Source organism: Hyperolius riggenbachi, chromosome 5, assembly GCF_040937935.1.
Source record: "Hyperolius riggenbachi isolate aHypRig1 chromosome 5, aHypRig1.pri, whole genome shotgun sequence".
Lineage (NCBI taxonomy): Eukaryota > Metazoa > Chordata > Amphibia > Anura > Hyperoliidae > Hyperolius > Hyperolius riggenbachi.
Window position 1 is genome coordinate 251,253,456 of NC_090650.1, and position 22,226 is coordinate 251,275,681.

At 43.7% G+C, this 22,226-nt stretch overlaps 1 protein-coding gene and 1 long non-coding RNA gene across 2 annotated transcripts in view; both read right to left on the bottom strand.

The window, feature by feature from the left end:
* The window catches only part of BCL2 (BCL2 apoptosis regulator), a 222,840-nt gene that overhangs the window by 151,206 nt on the left and 49,408 nt on the right, over nt 1-22,226 (bottom strand). The window lies entirely within an intron of this gene.
* Nucleotides 1-22,226, bottom strand: part of LOC137518652 (uncharacterized) — a 59,018-nt gene that overhangs the window by 13,536 nt on the left and 23,256 nt on the right. Inside the window, exons 2-3 of the long non-coding RNA XR_011020866.1 lie at nt 21,362-21,434; nt 14,315-14,434 (exon numbers count right to left, since the gene is read on the bottom strand). This is a non-coding gene — a long non-coding RNA (uncharacterized lncRNA). The remainder of the gene's footprint in view (nt 1-14,314; nt 14,435-21,361; nt 21,435-22,226) is intronic.

A 22,226-nucleotide genomic window follows, 5' to 3' on the forward strand; every position in this document is an offset into this window, starting at 1 on the left:
GCTGTTCCCTATCCGTCCATGAGAGGGCAGTAGCTCAGCAGATCCTACCGACCATGTAGTTTTTGGATCTCACTTGAAACAATATTTGCTATTTTATAGATTATATATCTGTCTGTATATATGTATCTGTTTATATATGGGTAGACTTGCCTGTAAATCCCACCACATCTCCAACATATATGGAATATACACTTTGAAAAAACTGCTGCTATCCTTGTTACAACTTTTATATTGTTGGTTAATTGCGCCAAAAAAAACTTTTAATGCTAAATCTCTATCAACTTTGTTTTATGCTCTTACCATGTGCCCCTGGCTTATATAGTCTCTAAATACCTGGAGTTGTAACAATTAGCCATATCCCAAACTTTTCTAGGAAGTAGCAATCCTCCCTCTCTAGTACTCTTTTTTTCCCCCCTTATCACACTGCCTAGCCTGCCATAGACTCACATGGCAGCCTGAGACCTCGGCGCATGCGTCATGCCCCCAGCCCTGACGTAGAGCTTAGATCTAGCTGAACTGTCCCACTGACGCAGAGCTGCCACACTGCCAGGCCTGCCATAGACCAACATGGCGGCCCTGGTTTTCTGGCGCATGCGTCCTGCCTCCAGCTCCTACGTAGACACTCTTCCCAGCAGCCCCGCATACTCGCGTTGCAAGCGAGTAGTGACACGCATCATGTTCCGCCCTCCGGCCGTCACACCTATCGGCTGGAGGCACAGACCTGAACCCCGCCCCTTACCCTGTCCGATAGGTCCCCACCCTACGCACGCCCCCCCTGCCCTGCCGAACGTACTTCCGCATCACATATCATTTAAACCCCTCTTAGCAGAGCACTCAGTTTGGCGCTCTGGTTCCCTGGACCCCAATTCAAGATAAGAGACCCTGCGTACACGTTTTATCCTCATGATTGTTTCTGATACTACGACACTACCCCAGAGCTTTATATTAGCAGACGACATTTTATCCTGGGCTTTAGCGATCTCCATACTCTCCTCTTATCCCCTCCGGGTCCCCCACAGATGCATCAGGTCCTACTACCCCTGGGGGGTCCCATACACGTACTAGTACTGACACGGCAGCCCCAATTGGACCCTGCCTATACGAGTAACTGATCCTTATACCCATAATCTATACATGGGCTCCCCAGAACTAGATTCCTCCAGATACTAGGAACCTATAGCCTAGTACACTCCTCTCACCCCCCACACCTAGGCCTACAGCTACCGTCCACCCCCATACCTTAAAACCCTCCCCTCCCCCCCCCCCCCCCCCCTGGCATCCTCCGCCTTGGAGTGTACTTGAATACATCAGTTACACAGCAGCCACACATCTATTTCATTCTAGATACCCATCCCACTCACAGATACTCCTTTTACCCAGACCCACCACATCTGTGATAGTATCTCATGCCAATTACTTGAAGTATATATATTTTTCGCTGTCATTATCATGCGTGTTGTTTGTGTTCACGGTACATCCGCCATAAACTAAGGGCTGGTTCCCATAGATCTTAATGGCTTGTGGCGGTAACCCTTTTTTTATATATATTTTATTATATGTTCGCATTTATGTTTATGTTCATGTTTTATGTTTTATATACTCCTAGTGATTTTATTTATTTGTTTTTGTAAAAGCACCTGTTATTGACCTGAGGAAGCGGCTTGGACCGCGAAACGCGTTGTCTATTGTGCTAAAATAAACCGTCGTAACTTTCTATCGAGTGGAGTCTCTTTGTATGAAGAGAACACCCAATACATCACACGGGCGCCTCCTATTCCTATTGGAAAACCTAAAACCTCATCAGAAGACTTTTATCACTGAATCTAAGATCTTTTGGTTTTTATTTACTTTCAGGAATTACTGAATTTGACAAACTGTTTAACAAACTAATTTACATAGAGAACAATCTCTTCACAGGGCTAGTACTAGTAGTTCTAAGGAAACAGCACTCCTATTAGTTTCCCAGTGAAGTGGAACTTTAAAGGGAACCTAAACTGAGAAGGACATGGATTTTTCCTTCTAAAATAATACCAGTTGCCTGACTCTCCTGCTGATCCTGTGTCTCCAATACTTTCAGCCACAGCCCCTGAACAAGCATGCAGATCAGGTGCTCTGACTGAAGTCAGACGGGATTAGCTGCATGCTTGTTTCAGGTATGTGATTCAGCACAACTGCAGCCAGAGATCAGCAGGACTGACAAGCAGCAGGTACTGTTTAATTAAGGACCAGCTAACGCGGGGGCGTGGCCAGGCGCATGGACTGAGAGGACGTGTTGAAGAAGAGCTCCGTCTGTGGCCTTCCTTACCGGGCACTTTTCTACTATATTACTCACCCTTTATCTGTCTATCCTGAGCCCTACGGTAACGGGAACCCCTGGCCAGCAGGTGATGACATCTACGCCAGCAAAGAGAGGCAGCAGAGCGAAGAATAAGGAGACGCCATACAAACCGGAAGTACACCGGCCCACCATTTCCTCTATTAAGACGAAGGCCAAAGCCGTGCAGACAATGGCGCCCGAGGACGAAGAGCAACCTGACGCTGCAGCTTTACTTGCAGCTATTACGTCCTGCAAGGATCTTATCGTCACCACCAGAGATGCCCTGGCGCTCAAGATTGATAATGTGCAGTCTCATGTCACCATCCTCCGGCAAGATGTCGGCGCCATCAGAGACAGAATGGGGGATGTGGAGCAACGTGTGAGTACCGCGGAAGACTCCGTCACCACCCTAAGTCATACATCAAAAGACCACTCCAAACGTATCTTAGCATTGGAGGCGAAGATGGAGGACGCTGAAAATAGGAACAGGCAGAACAATATCCGCATCCTTGGCCTACCTGAGGGAGCAGAGGGAGAAGACCCGCCATCCTTCGCCATCACTCTTCTCAAACAGCTCTTCCCCGATGCCCCGTTTTCCAACTGCTTCGTAGTGGAGAGGGCGCATAGGATCACCACCCGGGGGAAAGTTCCAGGCGCTTACCCTCGCCCTTTCATCTTTAAGCTTCTTAATTACTTGGATCGTGATCTGGTCCTGAAAGAGGCCCGCCAATGCGAAGATCTGCGGTACCAAAATGCGGCTCTGATGTTTTTCCCAGATCTGGCGGCTGAGACGCAGCGAAAGCGCAAGCTTTTTGACACGGTGAGAACCCGCCTCCGTAACAAAGGCCTCAAGTACGCCATGCTCTTCCCAGCGAGACTACGAGTCCAACATGACGATAAGGTCGAATTCTTCAACACGGCTACTGAGGCATCGGACTGGCTGGACACTTTACGCTGATGGTGAGATCGTTCCTACTTTTATTACTTTTTCTACATAACTGCTCCCACGTTGTATATTGTATAACGATACTACGCAAATGACACTCAACGGCTGGAGGCCCACGGCCTAGCCGCACACTACTAATATTAGGCCCTATGCAAGCTCACCTTGCGGGATTGCTCATTGGACTATGCTAAACCTTACAGACAGTTCCATACATGAAACTACACCTCCTTCTCTTTACTGATCTGCTATTATGGACATGCCGCTAAATACAGATCCCTGGGACTAGAGACTGGGTGCCTGATCCTCTATGAACTCTGCTACCCTCCTGGCTTAAAGTGGTGTGCAATTGGATAGAACACTCCTAGTATGGAGTATCAGCCTGTTAGCTGGAGCAGCCAAGTAGAACTTTGCATTTCTGCCCTCACACGTTATGGCCATATCTATATGAATGTGGATGTCTCCTTGCAGACTGGGAGAAGAGGAGAGATATAACTAATTATTATATACTGCACTTTTTCATACCAATGTATATGCTAAATTTGTTTACTCTCCTCTCTCACTCCTCCTTCCCTCTCTTTCTTTTTCTCCTCCTTTTCTCCCAGTACCTTTCTCTCTTCTTCATCCTACCTTTTCTCTTGCTATCCCGTTTTCTTTCATTTATCCTTACTAAGCCACAGTACGGAGCATATGCTCAGGTTCAAGTTTGGTTATCGGTTCGCAACTGTTAGGGGTTAGGGGACAAAGCAACTTCAGTGTTAGGGGGAAGCTGCAGGGTGGGTTTATGACAATATGGGAGGTGGGTGGGGGGGGAAGAGTAAGATGGGTTACTGCGGGAGGGGTCATGGTTGATGTTATGGGGAAAGCTGTTCCCTTCCCCGGGTACTTGTTCCAGGTCTGGTCCACCTACACCCCCTATGGGTATATATACTTTACCTCAACTGACTATGGTTGATAAGAGACAATATGTGAACTGTATTCTCTGGAATGTCAGAGGCCTAAATTCCTCATTTAAAAGATCTTTAGTCTTTAATTTCCTAAAGAAACATGAACCTCATATCATTGTTCTTGTAGAAACACATTTAGTCGGCAGCAGGCTCCTAGCTCTCAAAAAACCATGGATTGCCAACTGTTATAATTCCACATACTCCTCATACTCTAAAGGAGTTAGTATCCTGGTTAAGAAAAACCTGCCATTCCAACTACACCACTTGCGTCTGGATGCGTCCGGGCGCTATGTCATAAAACATGCAAAAATACATGAACTCATGATAGTACTAGTTGGTTTATACAACCCACCTCCTGCGTCAGTGGACTTACTACACGAAATCACGCAACTAACATACCAATATGCCACTCCTTATAAATTTTATCTAGGAGACTTCAACATGGTCCCATCCCCAGGTGTAGACAGGCTCACACCCCGCAATTCAGAAGCACTCCTGCTTTCTGATTGGTCATCTGCCCACTCTCTTAACGATGTGTGGCGCTGGAAACATCCAGATATACAAGGGTTCACGTGCCATTCCTCCTCATATCACACACTGTCTCGAATTGATCTAATCTATACTACCTCGGCTGGACAAGCTCTAGTTCATGATATAGAGATGCTTCCAAGGGGTATTTCAGATCACTGCCCATTGAAACTAAGGTTAGATTTTGGAGCCCGCTGTGCTGACCTAGTCTGGAGGCTCTCTCCACACTGGCTCTCAGCCCCTAGAGTGCAGTACTCCGTCATGGATCGCATGAGGGAGTACTGGCAGCTCTCCCATGACCCAGTGCCGCCACTGGTAGCATCGGACGCGTACAAGGCAGTGGTCAGAGGAGCATACATATCAAGTATAGCTGAGGAAAAGAGACAATCTCATGCTATTTTGGAGGCTCTAGAAAAAACAGCAGAGGAAGCTGAGAATTTCTATATAGCACATAAAACTGCCGAAGCCTATGACCAATGGCAGGCATCCCTCCTGTCACTCTCCGCAAAACAATCTGACTACACTAAGAGGGGAATCCAAACAAAAAATGTGAGAATATTTGAGCATGGGGACAAGACGGGAAGGATGCTAGCCCAGCTGGCCAGCCAGGAAAGGGGAGCTGCCCAAATAGCTAAAATAGTTACAAATACAGGAGTGGAGCTTACGCATCCAGGGGACATCAATGCCGAGTTCAGCTCCTACTATCAACAGCTATATAGATCCAAAGTCACTAAGTCCCCCTCTGACATTGCGCGGTACCTAGCAGACACTCTACTACCCACGCTATCTGCTTCAGATGTGGAAATGTTGGAGGCTGACATATCTCTCACAGAGGTCCAACAGGCCATTTCATCTCTCAAAACTAACAAAACGCCTGGCCTAGACGGGCTCCCCTCTGAGCTCTACACCAAATACAAAAAACAGATGGCCCCTAGACTTCAAAAATTATTTAAAGAAGTAATTAGAACAGGCACAGTTTCCCCCTCTATGACGGAGGCATTGATAACCGTAATTCCTAAAAAAGGGAAGGACCCCTCCCTATGCTCCTCATACAGGCCAATTTCCCTTTTAAACGTCGATAGTAAAATCCTAGCTAAGGTTTTGGCCCAGCGATTAAATGAAGTCATTATTTCCCTGGTGCATAAGGACCAATCCGGGTTTATACCTGGAAAGGGATGTGACATAAACCTCCGCCGGCTCTTTACAAACCTGTCCACTCGGCACGTCAACGCTGGATCTAGAATAATAGCCTCCTTTGATGCCGAAAAGGCGTTTGACAGTGTCGAGTGGGCATACCTTTGGGAGGTCCTGCGGAGATTCAACTTCGGACCTAAATTTATAACCTACATCCAGGCGTTATACCACTCTCCTAGAGCTAAAATCCGAACGGGGAACCGACTTTCTCCCTTCTTCTCACTCAGCCGGGGCACGCGGCAGGGATGCCCGTTGTCCCCAGCACTTTTCGCGCTGGCAATGGAACCCCTGGCGACGCGACTGAGAGCCTCTAGGGAAATAGTTGGATTTCAGCTTGCAGAACTGGAGGAGAAGGTGTCACTGTACGCCGACGACCTCCTTTTATATCTGGCAGATCCCCACCAATCCCTCTCTTCAGCACTATCCTTAATTGAGGATTTCGGTTCCTACTCCGGTCTTAAAATGAACTGGGACAAATCACTCCTACTTTCATTGGATCCTTATGTTGCTCCTGATCCCCCCTCACATCCCTTACAAGTAGTCAACAAATTCCGCTACCTCGGCATCGATGTGTCCCCTGATGTTACACAGTTCTACGCTCTAAATATCACTCCAACAGTGACTACAGTCAGAGATAAGCTTAGGGCATGGAAAATTCTGCCAATCTCACTTATTGGTCGCTCAAACCTGGTTAAAATGTGTATACTACCTAAATTCCTTTATCTTTTTAGAAATACTCCGGTATGTCTTCCCGCCAGTTTCTTCTCAGATATGGACAAACTTATAGGCTCCTTTATCTGGGGAACATCTCCACCGCGCATTGCATTAAATAACTTGCAGCTTCCTGCGGACAGGGGTGGGATCGCGCTCCCCAAACTGAAATTCTACTACTGGGCAGCCGTTCTCACATCAGTCTACTGGTGGTTTGCCCAATCACAATATAATCCAGCCACAGTACTTGAAGCAACTATTGTGGGATCCTTCCTGGCACTCTCTAGCTTGCCATTCCGTGGGCCCAAAGCCCTGCCAACTCTTACACCCTCTATGGTAACCACAATTAATGTGTGGGAGGCCGCTGGGGCACACCTGTCCCCTAAGGGCCAATGGTCTCCACACACCCCCTTGTGGAATAACCCCAAACTCAAGGAATTTATCACTATCCCTGACCCATGTCTCTGGGCTGATAGGGGAATCGTTAAATTAAGGGACATCACTGCAGACAACTCCCTTCTGCAATTTAATGACCTTAAAGATCTTTTTTCTTTACCCAACTCCATGTATTTTAGATTCCTACAGCTCCGCCACGCGTTCAACTCGCAATTCCTAAGTGCTCCATTGACAGTGCGCTCCCACCCCTTGGAACTTCTCTTAGCCCATTCAGGTCTGACGGGGATTACATCCCAGATATACGCAACCCTTATGGATAAAGAAGCCAATTTAACCAATCGTCTTCTCTTCAAGTGGCGGGTAGACATACCGGAACTGACGGATAAAGAATGGGTAGACACTCTTGTACACTTTGTCTCCACTCCGATTGCTGCTAAGCACAAGTTAACCTCTCTCAGGTACTTATACCGAACCTACCTTACACCACATAGGTTATTGAAGATGGGTAGGACGGGGGATGACCTCTGCTGGAGATGTGGTACTCACAATGCCTGTTTTTTCCATATGTTTTGGGATTGCTCACATATTAAGTCTTTCTGGAAAGACGTTCACGAAATGCTGACCTTAGTAATTGACCTCAGAATTCCCTACACTCCCATGGCCATGCTCTTAAACATATTTGGCACCCTTCCTCTTGCAGAAAACAAGCTATACCTAGCGAGACTCCTACTAATGTATGCCAGAAGGGCGATAGCCTTAAAATGGAAAAACTCCTCCCCGCCAACCAGTGCAGAGTTTAAATCACATGTCAATGCTGATCTGCCTACCTACAGGAGTGTTTATGACAACAGGGGTTCATGCAAAAAATTCTACAAGTTATGGTCGAAGTGGCTAAAGCTGCTTAAAATTGAAATGTAGTGTACCTATGTCTCTGGCACGTCATTCATATACAACTCTAGATGCTGTCTGTTTATGTCTGTATTGCTGGGGGGGGGGGGGACCGGGAACTGGACCACCTTGGGGAACGGAATATGTACTGTTCTTTTTCGTTGTATGTTTGTTAAAAAACTAATAAAAATTGTTTAAAAAAAAAAAAAGGACCAGCTAACGCCCATAGGCGTCAGCAGGTCTTAAGTGGGTTACCATGGAAACGGCCGCTCGATCAGTTCACGGAGGGTGTCTCCGTGAACAGCCGGAGAGCCGCCGATCGCAGCTCGCTGGCAAAATGTAAACACGCGGGGAAGAAATCCCCGCTGTTTACATCATACGGCGCTGCTGTGTGACGTAGATCGGCGATCCCCGGCCTCTGATTGGCCGGGGATCGCCGGCATATGATAGGCTGAAGCCTATCCTTCAATGCGCAGGACGAATATCCGTCCTGCGCAGCCCATGGAGGGAGAGGGAGGGACGGGAAGGCAGGGAGCGCCGAAAACGCTTTGAAGAGCCCCCCGCAGATCACAAACAGCCGGCGGCGATCAAACCCCCCCAGCAGGACATCCCCCTAGTGGGGAAAAAAGGGGGAGAAGTCTGATTGCCAAGGCTCAATCCTGATCGGTGCTGCGGGCTTGAGAGCCCACGCAGCACCGATCACTGCAGAAAGCCCTGGTCCTTAAGTGGTCCTTAAGTCCTTACGGAAACATCCATAATATCTCTCTCAGTTTAGGTTCCCTTTAAGCTATTCGGGCCAGTTTTCACTAGTGCAATTAGCTACCACAATTATAACTGATGGCACTGATCTCACTGCCGCCGATCGTGGGCGTTCCGCGATCAACGGTAATCGTGAAACATGTTACCTGTAGCATTTTTGCCGCGGTACAGAGCTTGAATAAGCGCTGATCGCGATCGTCGGGAATAGCGGAAGTGTGCAATGATTTTACCACACTAATCGCTGCAAAATCACCTCCGCAAAACAGTAGTGCTAAGCACTACTGTTTTGCACTTTTAAGTGTGACTGGGCCCTTAGACTTTCTAGTAACTTGAAATCAGTATTTTACTCTCTGTAAGTTCTGATGCGGTGTTCAATGTTTTAGACCAAAGATTAAATTTTGTGTTATATACAACTGTAAACAGAGAAATGAATCGGTGTCTACTTTAGCACACTCATTGAGTAGAGCATAAATATGTTTGGAAAAGTCTTCTGTTCTGAATACACAATAATATAAGCACTACACATAACGCAAATTACTTTGTACAACTGTATACACTGTAGATGTTCTGTAGAGGATATCACATAAAAGTTATGGCTAGGACAGAGGGGCGTCATACTGTAGAGTAAAAACTATGATTTGTAAGGATGTGCGCTGGCAATTTTGTGATAACGGAGTTTCCTTCCTGGTACACCACTTTAGACCATGACAAAAATAACACACAATTTCATTGTTTTATTGTTAGAAGACTGATGCAAAGATCATGATCTAAAGAGGAACAAGAAGGGAGGGTCTAGAAATATTAAACATAGAACACTGGATTACAAGAACAGGTAACAATCCTAAAATGTAATTTAGCGTTTCACATCCAGTTGGACATGTCTACGGTACATAAGGTGGTTTATGGAAAGGTTTGCTTTGTTAGTTTGTAATTCACATTTTTACATGACTACAGTTTTAAAGGGGCATGACAAATTATGAACGGTTTTGTTTTGGCTAGAGAAACTGATCAGTATAGTATTGTGTTTTTATCCTCAACACAGTTTAATTAGCACTCTACATTTTTACATCGTGGTAAAATCAGTACATATACAATAAAATAACAACCAGTGATTACCCAATAACAAAATAATGTTAGTTCCAAAAATCATGAACATTTATGTTTGAGAGGATTGCTAATCCATATAGGATTGCCTTGTGCTACATATATTTGTTACTTTTGAAACTCGTTTTCCTCCTCTTTTTGCAAAATATTCCATCTTGTTGTTTAGCTGTGATGATTGCTGAACAGAACCCTCCCCTGGCGCCAAAGCTTTTGAAAGTATCCCATAGAAGGTGAGGGCTGGTGGATCCCATATTTTCTTAGTGAAGATTTGACTAAACATGGTAGTACGTTATGATGAAGCCATATCAGGGAACGTTTCCATAGTTTAACCATTTCAGCCTTCAGTCGTTTTCACTTTATGCATCCGAGCAATGTTCACCTCCCATTCATTAGCCTATAACTTTATCACTACTTATCAGAATGAACTGATCTATATCTTGTTTTTTCCGCCACCAATTAGGCTTTCTTTGGGCGGTACATTTTGCTAAGAGCCACTTTACTATAAATTAATTTTAACAGGAAGAATAAGAGAAAAACGGAAAAAATTCATTATTTCTCTGTTTTCAGCCATTATAGTTTTAAAATAATACATGCCTCCATAATTAAAACTCACGTATTGTATTTGCCCATATGTCCGGGTTATTACACCATTAAAATTATGTCCCTATAACCATGTATGGCGACAATATTTTATTTGGAAATAAAGGTGCATTTTTTCCGTTTTGCATCGATCACTATTTACAAGTTTAAAATAAAAAAAGTATAGAAATATTTCATCTTTACATTGATATTTAAAAAGTTTAGACCCTTAGGTAAATATTTACATGTTTTTTTTTTATTATTATTGTAATGTTTTTTTTTGTTTTTTTTTTTATATTAAACATTTTATTTGGGTATTTTTGGGGAGGGTGGGAGGTAAACAGAACTTTTATAATGTAAATGTGTGTTGTTTTTTTTTACTTTTAGTTGTAGTTTTACTTTTTGGCCACAAGGTGGCGGCCATGAGTTTGTTTACATGACGTCACTCTAAGCGTAACATACGCTTAGAGGGACGTATGGGGGACGCAACAGCCAGAAAAAGCGGAGCTTCTGAGAGAAGCTGTCGCTTTTTCTGCGGGGGAGAGGAATCAGTGATCGGGCACCATAGCACGATTCACTGATTCGTGGGCTAACGATCCACGGCCGCGGGAGCGCGCGGACGCGCACATGGCCTCCTGGGCGTAGCTACTACGTCCAGGAGGCCAAAGTAGTTAATATTTCGCCTACTGGGCTTGGGAATTGTGATCTCCAACTGTACATGATCAGATATGCCACTTGCAAATACTTTGATACAAGTTATCAAGGGAGCCAGAGTCGGTGTAGCAAAGAACATATCTATTCTGGATTGAAAATGATGTGTCATGGAGTAACAAGTGTATGGACATTTGAATCTCCATATGCTGAACAACCTACAAGCATTTTCCTAATTTCCGCAAAAAAAAAAAAAGTACAGTACATGGTGTTGTAATAATGAGAAGCACATATTCTGTTTTTGATAGAAGATTTGAATGCAAATCAAATGAGTTTCCAGGAGACAGTTGAGGGTCCTGTGATTTCATATACCCGAGGACTAATGACCTTTTTATCCATGAGTTCAGCCCACAGATATTTAACAGTAAGACCTTACATTTTCCTGGTAGGGAATACTTACGCTCGATTCATAAAATCTATTGATAATTCAAATATGGAGATGGGGGAGTCCAGGGGGCGCAATTCACTGGGTACAATGGCTGTAATTCCTTATTAGTTAGGGACACTATAGTCCAAATAGGTCCGGACTAGGGATGATCAATGATATGCAATTACTTCCAAGTTTATGCAAATGTATGTAATTTTTATGCAAATATATGCAGCTTGAAAACAGACCAATCAAGTCCCACCCAGGTTTAAATTAATTGGTCCAATTTCAAACTGCATTTATTTGCATAAAATGGATTTGCATTTTTATGAATCATCTCTAGTCCCAACTGGAGAGAAACTGTCAGTTGCATAGCTGAATATTAACTCTCTCAGGCAGAAAAAGAAGAAAAAACTGCAGAGAGTATGCTTGCCACTGTACATACACATGTCTGTCTATCACATCATGTCACTTCAGGTTCCCTTTAACGTGAACCAGAGATGAAAATAAACTGATGAGATATACAATTGGATCTGTCCTCCTACCCTTAGAAATAACTATTTTAAACATCTCATGGTTTTATTTTATGTATACATGTTTACAAAGTAGATTTAGGGCCCGTTTCCACTAGTGCGGTGCGAATCGCTGGGATTCCACCGCTGACAAAATCGCATGCGGATGCGATTCCGCATGCGATTTTTCCCGTGATTTCGCATGCGATTTCGCATAGGCAGGCTATCAGCGATTTTAACCATGTCACTGCCTGGCTCAATGTACATTAGTTTTAGTGCGAATTCGCACGCGAAATCGCGGCAAAAACCGCATGTGCGATTTCCCCTATTAAATACATTGCCTGCGAATCGCCTGCATTCCACACGCAGGCGAATTCTGCAGGCCCTACCGTGCAGAAAAATCCTGCACAGAAAAACGCACCAAAAAACTGACAAGTGGAAACAGTCTCATCCACTTGTATTGGTTATGCGAATCCGCATGCAGACAACGCATGCGGATTCGCTCTAGTGGAAACGGGCCCTTAATGTTTTATTGTCTCTGCTCAAATGTCTCAAGCATCCCAGAGGGAAAATACATGAACTATTGACCTTTATATTTCGTGCAGTCAGAAGCCCAGTCATCTGCTTAGGAAAGTCTTTTATAGCTGTAATTTGTTATCAGTGAGGGATACTACAGCCCCACTGGGTCCCGACTGAAGAAAAACTTTCAGTTGGATAGCTTTATATTCACTCTTTCTGGCAGGGAAAAAGAAAAGGAGCACAACATATGTGTCTGTGTTCTTGCCACTGTATATACACGTCTAACTCCTCACACCACGTCATCTCCTGTACACTTTAAGGTTACAGGACGATAGAGAAGAAGCTCTAGATTCCCCTGGCATCGTTCTAATGCTGGATACAAACGGTGCGTTCCCGCACTCGATGCGGCAATCGATTAGCGTCGACTCGATTATTTCCGACATGTCCGATTCGCGTTTCGATGGATCGTTAGGTCGATTTGGCATACTTTACATGTAAATCGACCTAACAATCAACAAAATGCGCTCGGAAATAATCGAGTCGACGCGAATAGACGGGCGCATCGAGTGTGGGAATGCACCGTATGTATCCAGCATTATAGTTGGGAATGCAGGAGAAACCTAGACAGGTAAATGCAGGCAGCAGCACTCAGGTAACATGTAGAGCTACCTATAATATACTGATTTCTGATTTGCTTGGAGCTGCTCTTTAATTATGTATTTGATATTGGAATGGCCTCTGTACATGCTAAGTGAGATTCATTCTGAATTGCCCTGACAGCCAGAATGCAGCATGACAATGTGTATCTTGCAATGCCAGTATATTCAGTATGCCTTGTCATCATAAATTTATGAGACCCATCATTGTACAGTGAATATTTTATATATATATATATATATATATATATATATATATATATATATATATATATATATATATATATATATATACATATATATATATATATATATATATATATATAGTGTAGGTTTAAGCTAATTTGAAGAAAACAAAACTGAAGTATATCTAATTTACTCCTATAAAATGCAGTGAGAATGGGATTTGGAAAAATGCCATTATTAGCTAGTATGATTCATAGCTGCATCAACTGAATATTATGGTACTTGACCTGAATGAGGCTTGTGTCACTATCACTGGCTGCTGTAGACTTGGGTCTGAAATTAAATTATTGCTTCATGTTGATACCTAGTTGCATCACCTCACCTACTGAAAGAAATTTCTTAGAGGGCTCGTTTCCACTATCGCGAATCTGCATGCGTCCAACGCATGCAGATTCGCACATGTAATGCAAGTGGATGGGCCTGTTTCCACTGTAGCGTTGTTGAGGTGCGTTTTTTTCAGCGGTAAAAAAACGCACAAAAGAGCCAACGAATTCGCCTGCGAGTGGAATGCATGCGAATCGCCGCTAATGTATTTAATAGGAAATTCGCATGCGGCTATGGTATGCGAATTTTCATGCGAATTCGCATAGGTACCAATGTAATTCAAACAGGCAGTGACATGGTTAATTTCGCATATACCCTCACCTATGCGAATTCGCATGCGAATTCGCGGCAAAAAACGCGCACAAATTCGCATCCGCATGCTAATTCATGGAATTTCAACAGCGGTGGAATCCAGGCGATTCTGCACCGCAATAGTGGAAACGAGCCCTTATAGGTATGGATGTAGGCAGCAACCGCTTTAGAAATTGTATTACATGAAGCATACAGCGCATGTTAGGATGTAAAACAGTTTCAAATTTGCCTTCATAACTGGTGAAGCAAAATGATTTAACCATGGTTTTACTACATAAGAAAGCAATTTCTCACGACTTACCTTTTCATAACTTTGCTCAGGAAAGAGCTGAACAGGTTGACGCCATTTGGCAGAGGGTGAGGAAGGGGATCGTAGCTAGTTTTTCACAGCTGCATTCTGGGAAGGCTATTCGATTACAGTCTGCAAACAGGACAGTCCAATTTACATTTGCATTTTTGACATTTTATGAAACTGGACTTTTCTCGACACTAAAAGCACTTCCTCTGATCCTCAGTCTCGGCAAGAATGAGGAACCAGGGTTTTTTTGTGTAGTATGTTTTCAAGCAAAACAATAAAAATGTAAGTCTTTTTTTATTATTATTAGTACTATGTGTACTACATAAATACATTGTTTTGTTTTAAGTGGGTTTGAAAGCATACTTTTCAAACGAAAAGATGGTGGAGGCTACTTCTGATGTCCCCCAAAAATAATGGTAGGATCTGACTGTCATGACAGTTAGTTCTAACTTTCCTCATTTATATACTTATTGAGGCTCAGTACTAAAGCAATAAGAACAACAGAAAACCAAGTAACTCATGTTTTCAGGAAATGGTCATCAACGGCAGCCCACAGGTGGTCTATTTTAAAAGACATTGGCCTCAATTCACTAAGATCATGCTAGAGATAATAAGGCAAGAGAAAACTTACCTCCACACGTGAGAGAGTTATCTTACCTCTTCATTCCTTAAGTTACCTCTCCTGTAGTTAATTTACCTCCTCTGTAGTTAATTTACCTCCTCTGTAGTTATTTTCACATGCAGCTAATTAACTGCCTGTCTTCAACTCTGGAGTTATTTTAAGGATTGGAGAGTTAATTTAAAGACAGAAGAGTTAACTTTAGGCTTGCCTGAGGTAAAATGTTTCCTGAATACTACATGCCTTATCACCATGGTAACAACTCTAGAAGAGTTATTAAAGACAGGAGATAAGTTTAGTGAATTGAGGCCTATGGCCCTTATCCAGTTGACTTTTTCTCCCACGCTTCTCCCAGGAGATAATTTTTCATCTCATCTAAAAATATTTTAACACCTGGCCACTAAAAACGTACTAAAAACCAATTAAACAGTAATTTCAAACTTATTTTGAGTATTTTCTTGCATGCTAGGAGTGTTAAAGGTATTTTAATGGTAAGGTTTGAAAATATCTCCTTGGAGAAGATGAAAAAGTTAATAGAATATTGGCTTATACATACAATATTAGAGACTTGTATGATATAATTAATTCCAGAAGTCGATCCGTAATATATACTGTATAGCAATTCATTTTATATGCCAGGTAGAATGCACTTAAACATGCTTACATTTCCTACATAAAAACCTCCTTAACCCTCCTGGCGGTAAGCTGTGCAGGAGGATTTCTCAGGCCCTGCTCAGGGCCGATTTGCATAATTTTTATTTTGCTACACGCAGCTAGCACTTTGCTAGCTGTGTGTGCACACCGATCGCCGCCGCTCCGTGCCGATTCTCCGCTACCCGCCGCCGACCCCCAGACCCCATGCGCTGCCTGGCCAATCAGTGCCAGGCAGCGCTGAGGGGTGGATCGGGACTCCCTTTGACATCAGGACGTCATCCCGCCCATCGCCATGGCGACGGGGCAAGCCCTAACGGAAATCCCGTTCAGAACGGAATTTCCGGACGGGCTTGATCACCGGAGGCGATCAAAGAGGGTGGGGGGATGCCGCTGCACAGCGGCTATCATATAGCGAGCCCTAGGCTCTCTACATGATTTAAAAAAAAAAAAAACTGCTGCGCTGCCCCCTGGCGGTTTTTAATAGACCGCCAGGAGGGTTAATTACCAGCATTTTCTGGGCTACACTTTCAGCCATCATGAATGAAAAGTGTCAAAAGAATAATTATTTTTGTATTTCCCTGGTATTTCACTAGTATTGACAATGTAAAACCTTATACGGTGCTATTTTGGGTTTTTAAAACCGTTGTTGATGTTTTTTTTCGGAGTCCTTTATGCAAACTGTAGTGAAAGTGGTGCCAGTACCTTAATTAACCATTCAATCTCGTTTCATAACTTCATATTTCCATAAATTGAGAAAATGTATTACTACAGGCTGCAGCTCCATGTCTGCTACCATTTAGTTTCCTTCAGTTTTTATAAATCATATTTGCTAGCAAGTGTACTTCAAAAAGGATGAAAAGAAAATCAACAATGGACTCAGAGACATAATCTAAGGTCAATGTCTAAAACAAGTATCACCAATCAAAACCTGGACCTGACTGACTGCATAACGAATTATGCATCAGATTTAAAATTTACATCATGTACTGAAGAAAATTGTTTTTTGTAGGTTAGTTGCCCTCTGTGGGGGTTAAGGTTAGTTGCCCTCTGTGGGGGTTAAGGTTAGTTGCCTACCAGAGGGGTTAAGGTTAGTTGCCCTTGGCAAAGGGGTTAAAGTTAGTTAAGATTAGGGGGTGTTAATGTTAAATTGCCTACGAAAGGGTCAAGGTTATGTGCCCACCAAGGGTGGGTTAAGGTTAGGCAGCCCTGGGGAAGTGTTCTGTGTGAGAGTAGGGAGAGGTTAGGTCATAGTAACAGATAGTAAAATATCGGTAATATTTACCAATTTGAATGAAGTAGTAAAATATAGGTAAATTAACCAATATGCTATCACTTTTCCTGGTGCCCATTGTACTAGATGCAAAAATAGAGTAGTCTAAACGATACATTGCATAACGGCTATATCTGGCGCCCTTTTTAACAGGCGCTATTTTTATATGCACACGCACATGAGTTAGAATAACGCGATACAACGCAGTACTGTGAACAGGTCCATAGAATTGTATGGGCAAGGAGGTGACATGCCGAACTATTCTGCAATGCAAAAAAGTTTTGTATTTACTTTCACTATAAATCTATTTTATGACATTTTCTTAAAGAATGGAGTCCGTGACATTTCTATTCAAGCGCACTCAATAGCATTGTGGTCATCTATCACCAGCAGTTGCAAAACCACAAACTACAAGAATAGACTATGGCTGAAAGACAGTTCTTACAAACTCTGTAACAAACACCAACAATATAGATTGTAATTTACCAGTGTATTAGATTCAGGCATGAAATAGCTGTTATTCAACAATCTGAAAATAATCATACCATTACAGCATGCCCATGCAACAAAGTACAAATAAAGTAAAAATAAAAAGTACAGAATGCAGTACTTATGAATTTACGTAATGCTGGGAATACACGGCTCGATTTAGAGCCATTTAATTGGCTCGATTGATAATTTCCGACACATCCGATCTCCCGCCCGATCATTTCCGTGCTCGATTCTGAACGGGAGCCAATGGAAGAAGATAAATACGAGCATAAGATAAGAGAATCGCCCACAGAATCGAGCACGAAAAATGATCAGGCGCGGAATCGAGCACGAAAATCGAGCCGTGTATTCCCAGCATAAGTGTGTTCATGATCAGGATGAACTGTAAAAATATAATAATGTATACTAAATTATTTTTCAGAAATGCTGACTTGGTTTAAGCTTAATACAATTTCTGCCAGCACTTTATAATGTTACAAAGGAATTTTAGCAATGCTTAACCTCCTTAGCGGTAGCCCCGTGCTACACACGGGGTAGCCGCCGCGGAGGATTACATGGCCCCAGGACTTAAAAAAACAAAAAAACTGGTGCAATACGCTTTAGCTAGCGGTTCGCTAGCTAAGCGTATGCACAAAATTGCTCCGGTCCCCCGCAATTACTTCCAGGATACGTACCCCCCAGCGTTCCCACGCCGGCGCAGCCGCCCAATCGGCTCCAGGCATCGCGATGACGGCGATCGGGGTTGCGGCTGACATCATGATGTCATCTACGAATGTCGCCATAGCAACGCCGGAAGCCGATCGGGAAACTGCGCTCTTCGTGGGATCGTGGCGAGGTACGTATAGCCGGCGGCGATTGGCGGGCATGGGGGGGACCGAAGCAACCTAATACATACGCTTAGCTAGCGAAATGCTAGCTAATGTGGTTTAAAAAAAATTTGGGGTCAAAAAACCTCCCGGCGGACGCAGACGCAAAAACTGCATACCGCCAAGGGGGTTAAAGAGACACTGAAGTCTCATACAAATCATCTACTTCAAAAATGTCTTTAACATGATACCCTAACAAAAATGCTGCATCCCCGCGGCTGAAATCTAACTAAATCCCCCCCCTAATGCCACACTCCCTCTCTCCCCTGCAAAATCCATGACTTTCTTGATCATGGATTTTGCTGCTGGAGGAGGCAGAGCTTTCAGCCGCAGCTCTGCCTCCTTATGCGTCAATAAGCGCGCATCTCCGCCTCTCCCCTGCCCCTCTCAGTGAAGGAAGACAGAGGGGCAGGTGGAGGCAGCGATCCAGCACTGATAGACGCGTGGAGAGGCAGAGCTGCGGCTAAAAGCTCTGCCTTTCATGGAAGTGCTCCCCGGACTGCCCCCCGGAGAGTTTGGGGGGATCTAGTTAGATTACAGCCGCAGGGATGCGGCGTTTTAGTTAGGGCTATCATGTTAAAGACATTTTTGAAAGAAAAAGTTGATTTTTATGAGACTTCAGAGTCTCTTTAAAAGGTCACCATCACAAGATTTTGTAATGTTTATGCGAAGTCAGTAATAAAAATAATAATAGTAATAATAATAAAGAAAAAAAACACGGCAGGCAGTGGAGCAGCAGGTGGGAAAATTCCATATTTCCAAAAGGAAGAGTAACGGGCTCCAAAAAGCAAAGGTGGTAACACTAACCTAAACATGTTTAATGAAAAGTGATGAAGTTACACTAAAGGGACAATATAAGCGAGAAGGTTACGGAGGCTGCCATATTAATTTCCTTTCAAGCAATACCAGTTGCCTGGCTATCCTGCTGATCCTCAAACACTTTTAACGGGCCCATACACCTAACGATTTTCCCGCCGATATACAGCAGTTTCAACCACAGTGATCGAAACGGCTGTGAAATCGCCGCACACACCGCTGACAGAACGATCGATTTCCGTCCGAAATCGATCGTTCCCGTCGACCGATCTGTGCGGAACATTTTTCTTGGTCGCCGGCGGGTCAGGAGTGCGTCGTTAGTGGCGTTCGAATGCCCGACGACCGACGCAATACAGTGGTAATACATTACCTGCTCCAGCCGGCGCGAGTCCCCTGGTGGTCTTCTCCGCTTCGGGCTCCAGAGCTACACAGAACTTCCTGTCCCGGCAGGAAGTTTAAACAGTAGAGCGCCCTCTACTGTTTAAACTTCCCCTGGACAGGACGTTCAGAAGCCAGAGCGTGGCGGGGCCGGAGTGGAGAAGAAGACCAGGGGACTCGCCCCAGCGGAGCAGGTAATGTATGCAGGGGGGGTGGGGCAGCAGTGGCAGCTTCACAGATTGTGATCGGTTTAAGGCTGAAATCAATTCACAATCTGTTTGCAGTAAAGGTGGCCATACGATCCCTCTCTGATCAGATTTGATATTGGATCAGAGAGGGATCTATCTGTTGGTCGAATCTGATGGCAAATCGACCAGTGTATGGCCACCTTAAGCCATAGACCCTAAACAAGCATGCAGCAGATCAGGTGTTCCTGGCATTATTGTCAGATCTGACAAGATTAGCTGCATGTTTGTTTCTGGTGTGATTCAGACACTACTGCAGCCAACTAGATCAGCAGGGCTGCCAGAAAACTGGTATTGTTTAAAAGGAAATAAATAAGGCAGCCTCCATATTCCTCTCGCTTCCATTGTCCTTTAAGATGCTCTAGAAAAGGCCTTCTCAACCAGGGTTCCCTGGGTACTCTGCAGGGGTTCCTTGGAATTTTTCCCCATTGTTGGCGTTTGAAGGGGGGGGGGGAAGATACGACACCACGATAGGGGGTACTGTAAGAAGAAGCACTACTTTGGAGGTCAGAATAATAATGAGCACATTGATTTAAAAAAAGCACTACAATAAGGAGACATTATAAAGGCACTGTAATAGTGGGTAGTGGAAAAAAAAAACCACTCCATAAAAAACAGCAGATTGAAAATGCACAGTATAAGTTACATGGACAATACCATTACTTTCTTTATGGGTTTAAATGCAGTCTCACACTGGGCCATATGCAATTCACTTTTTCAACCTGAGTTTTCTCCTGGGAGATAATTTTTCATTTTCTATTTAAAATAACTTTTCAGCACTTTTTCAATTAACCACTTGATGACCCAGCCTTTACCCCCCCCCCCCTTAAGGACCAGCGCTGATTACTAAGATCTGTGCTGGGTGGGCTCTACAGCCCCCAGCACAGATCAAATACCAGGCAGAGCGACCAGATCGCCCCCCTTTTTTCCCCACTAGGGGGATGATGTGCTGGGGGGGGGGTCTGATCGCTCCTGCATGCGTGTTAGTGGTGGGGTGGCACCTCAAAGCCCCCTCCACTGCAGGATTCCCCCTCTCCCTCTCCTCCCTCCCTGCCTCGGAGATCGGAGGCTGCACAGGAACGGATCTGTCCTGTGCAGCCTCTAACAGGCTCCTGCCTGTCATGTGACAGCGATCCCCGGCCGCTGATTGGCCGGGGATCGCTGATCTAGTACAACGCTGCTACTGTTAGCAGCGTTGTAAAAATGTAAACAAAGCGGATTATTTCCGCTTGTGTTTACATTTAGCCTGCGAGCTACGATCGGCAGCCCGCAGGCTATTCACGGAGCCCCCCGCCGTGAATTGACAGGAAGCAGCCGCTCACGCGAGCGGCTGTTTCCTGATTAATTAGCCTGCAGCCGGCGATGCAGATGTGCGTCGCTGGTCCTGCAGCTGCTACTTTGCTGACGCGCGTTATGAGTGCGCGGTCGGCAAGTGGTTAAAAAAAAGTACATGAAAAAGTAATGTCAAAATTATTTTGAGTATGTTCTTGCTTTCTGGTGGTTTAAAATGCATTTTATTGACAAGTTAAAAATTATCACCTAGGAGAAAACTTAGGAGAAAAAGTGAATTGCATATGGGCCACTGTTTCATTTCTCTCCACTTTGCATATTCACACATTTGTGCAAAAACACGTATGGTACAAATTCTGTAAAAACTGTGTGTGTGATACATCAATACAAGCTTAGTATCAGATTACAATATGTCTGTACCTGTTTTTCTATCATGTAAACTACCAGTGGTAAGATTCAAACAATGTGCTTCTTCTGATTAAAGGATGTGTGCCTTTCCAAAACAAAGGAAGCAGAAATGACGTAAGCAGTTGGAATAGAGACTAAATATTACACTATAACAAGCGAACAACTATAAATATTAGGATTATTTAAGAAAAAATACAAACTAACTAAAAATAAGGATAAAACATGATCACTGCACTGAAGGAAAACATCACAGTATACATTTGGTTTTGAACTTTTGTAACAATGGGGCTGAATCACACACTACAATAAAAAAATAAAAAATAAAAAAAATAAAAAAAACTTATTTCATGGAGTTATCTCTCCTTGCCTATTTTTTTTGTTCAGTTATAAAATATATTTTCATCAATTGCCAAGCAAAAAAAAAAACACCTAAAAACACACACACACACACACACTAAAAACACTCAAAACAAATGGTTTCTGGTTGTCTTAATTTTATTATTACTTTTCTAGCATTTAAAAAAAATATATTTTTGAATTAAGAAGGGAGAGTTAATTCATGAGATGAGATGTAAGGAGATATATTTTCACGAGAAATACTTTACCACGCTCTACAGCAGGCAAGTCAGAAGTCCCGCCTTGGGCCAAATGCAGCCCATCAAGCCTTCTTTGGGGCCCCTGAAGCTATCTAGAGTTGTAAATTTCATGAGCCATAGCTGACAACAACAACAAATAACATTTGTAAAGCGCTTTTCTCCCATGGGACTCAAAGCGCATAAGCATGGCTCCGACCATCGTGGTACAGAGGAAGAATTTTATAAGTCTGGAAATGCCAGGCTAAACAGGTGGCTTTTCAGTCTGGATTTGAATAGCTCCA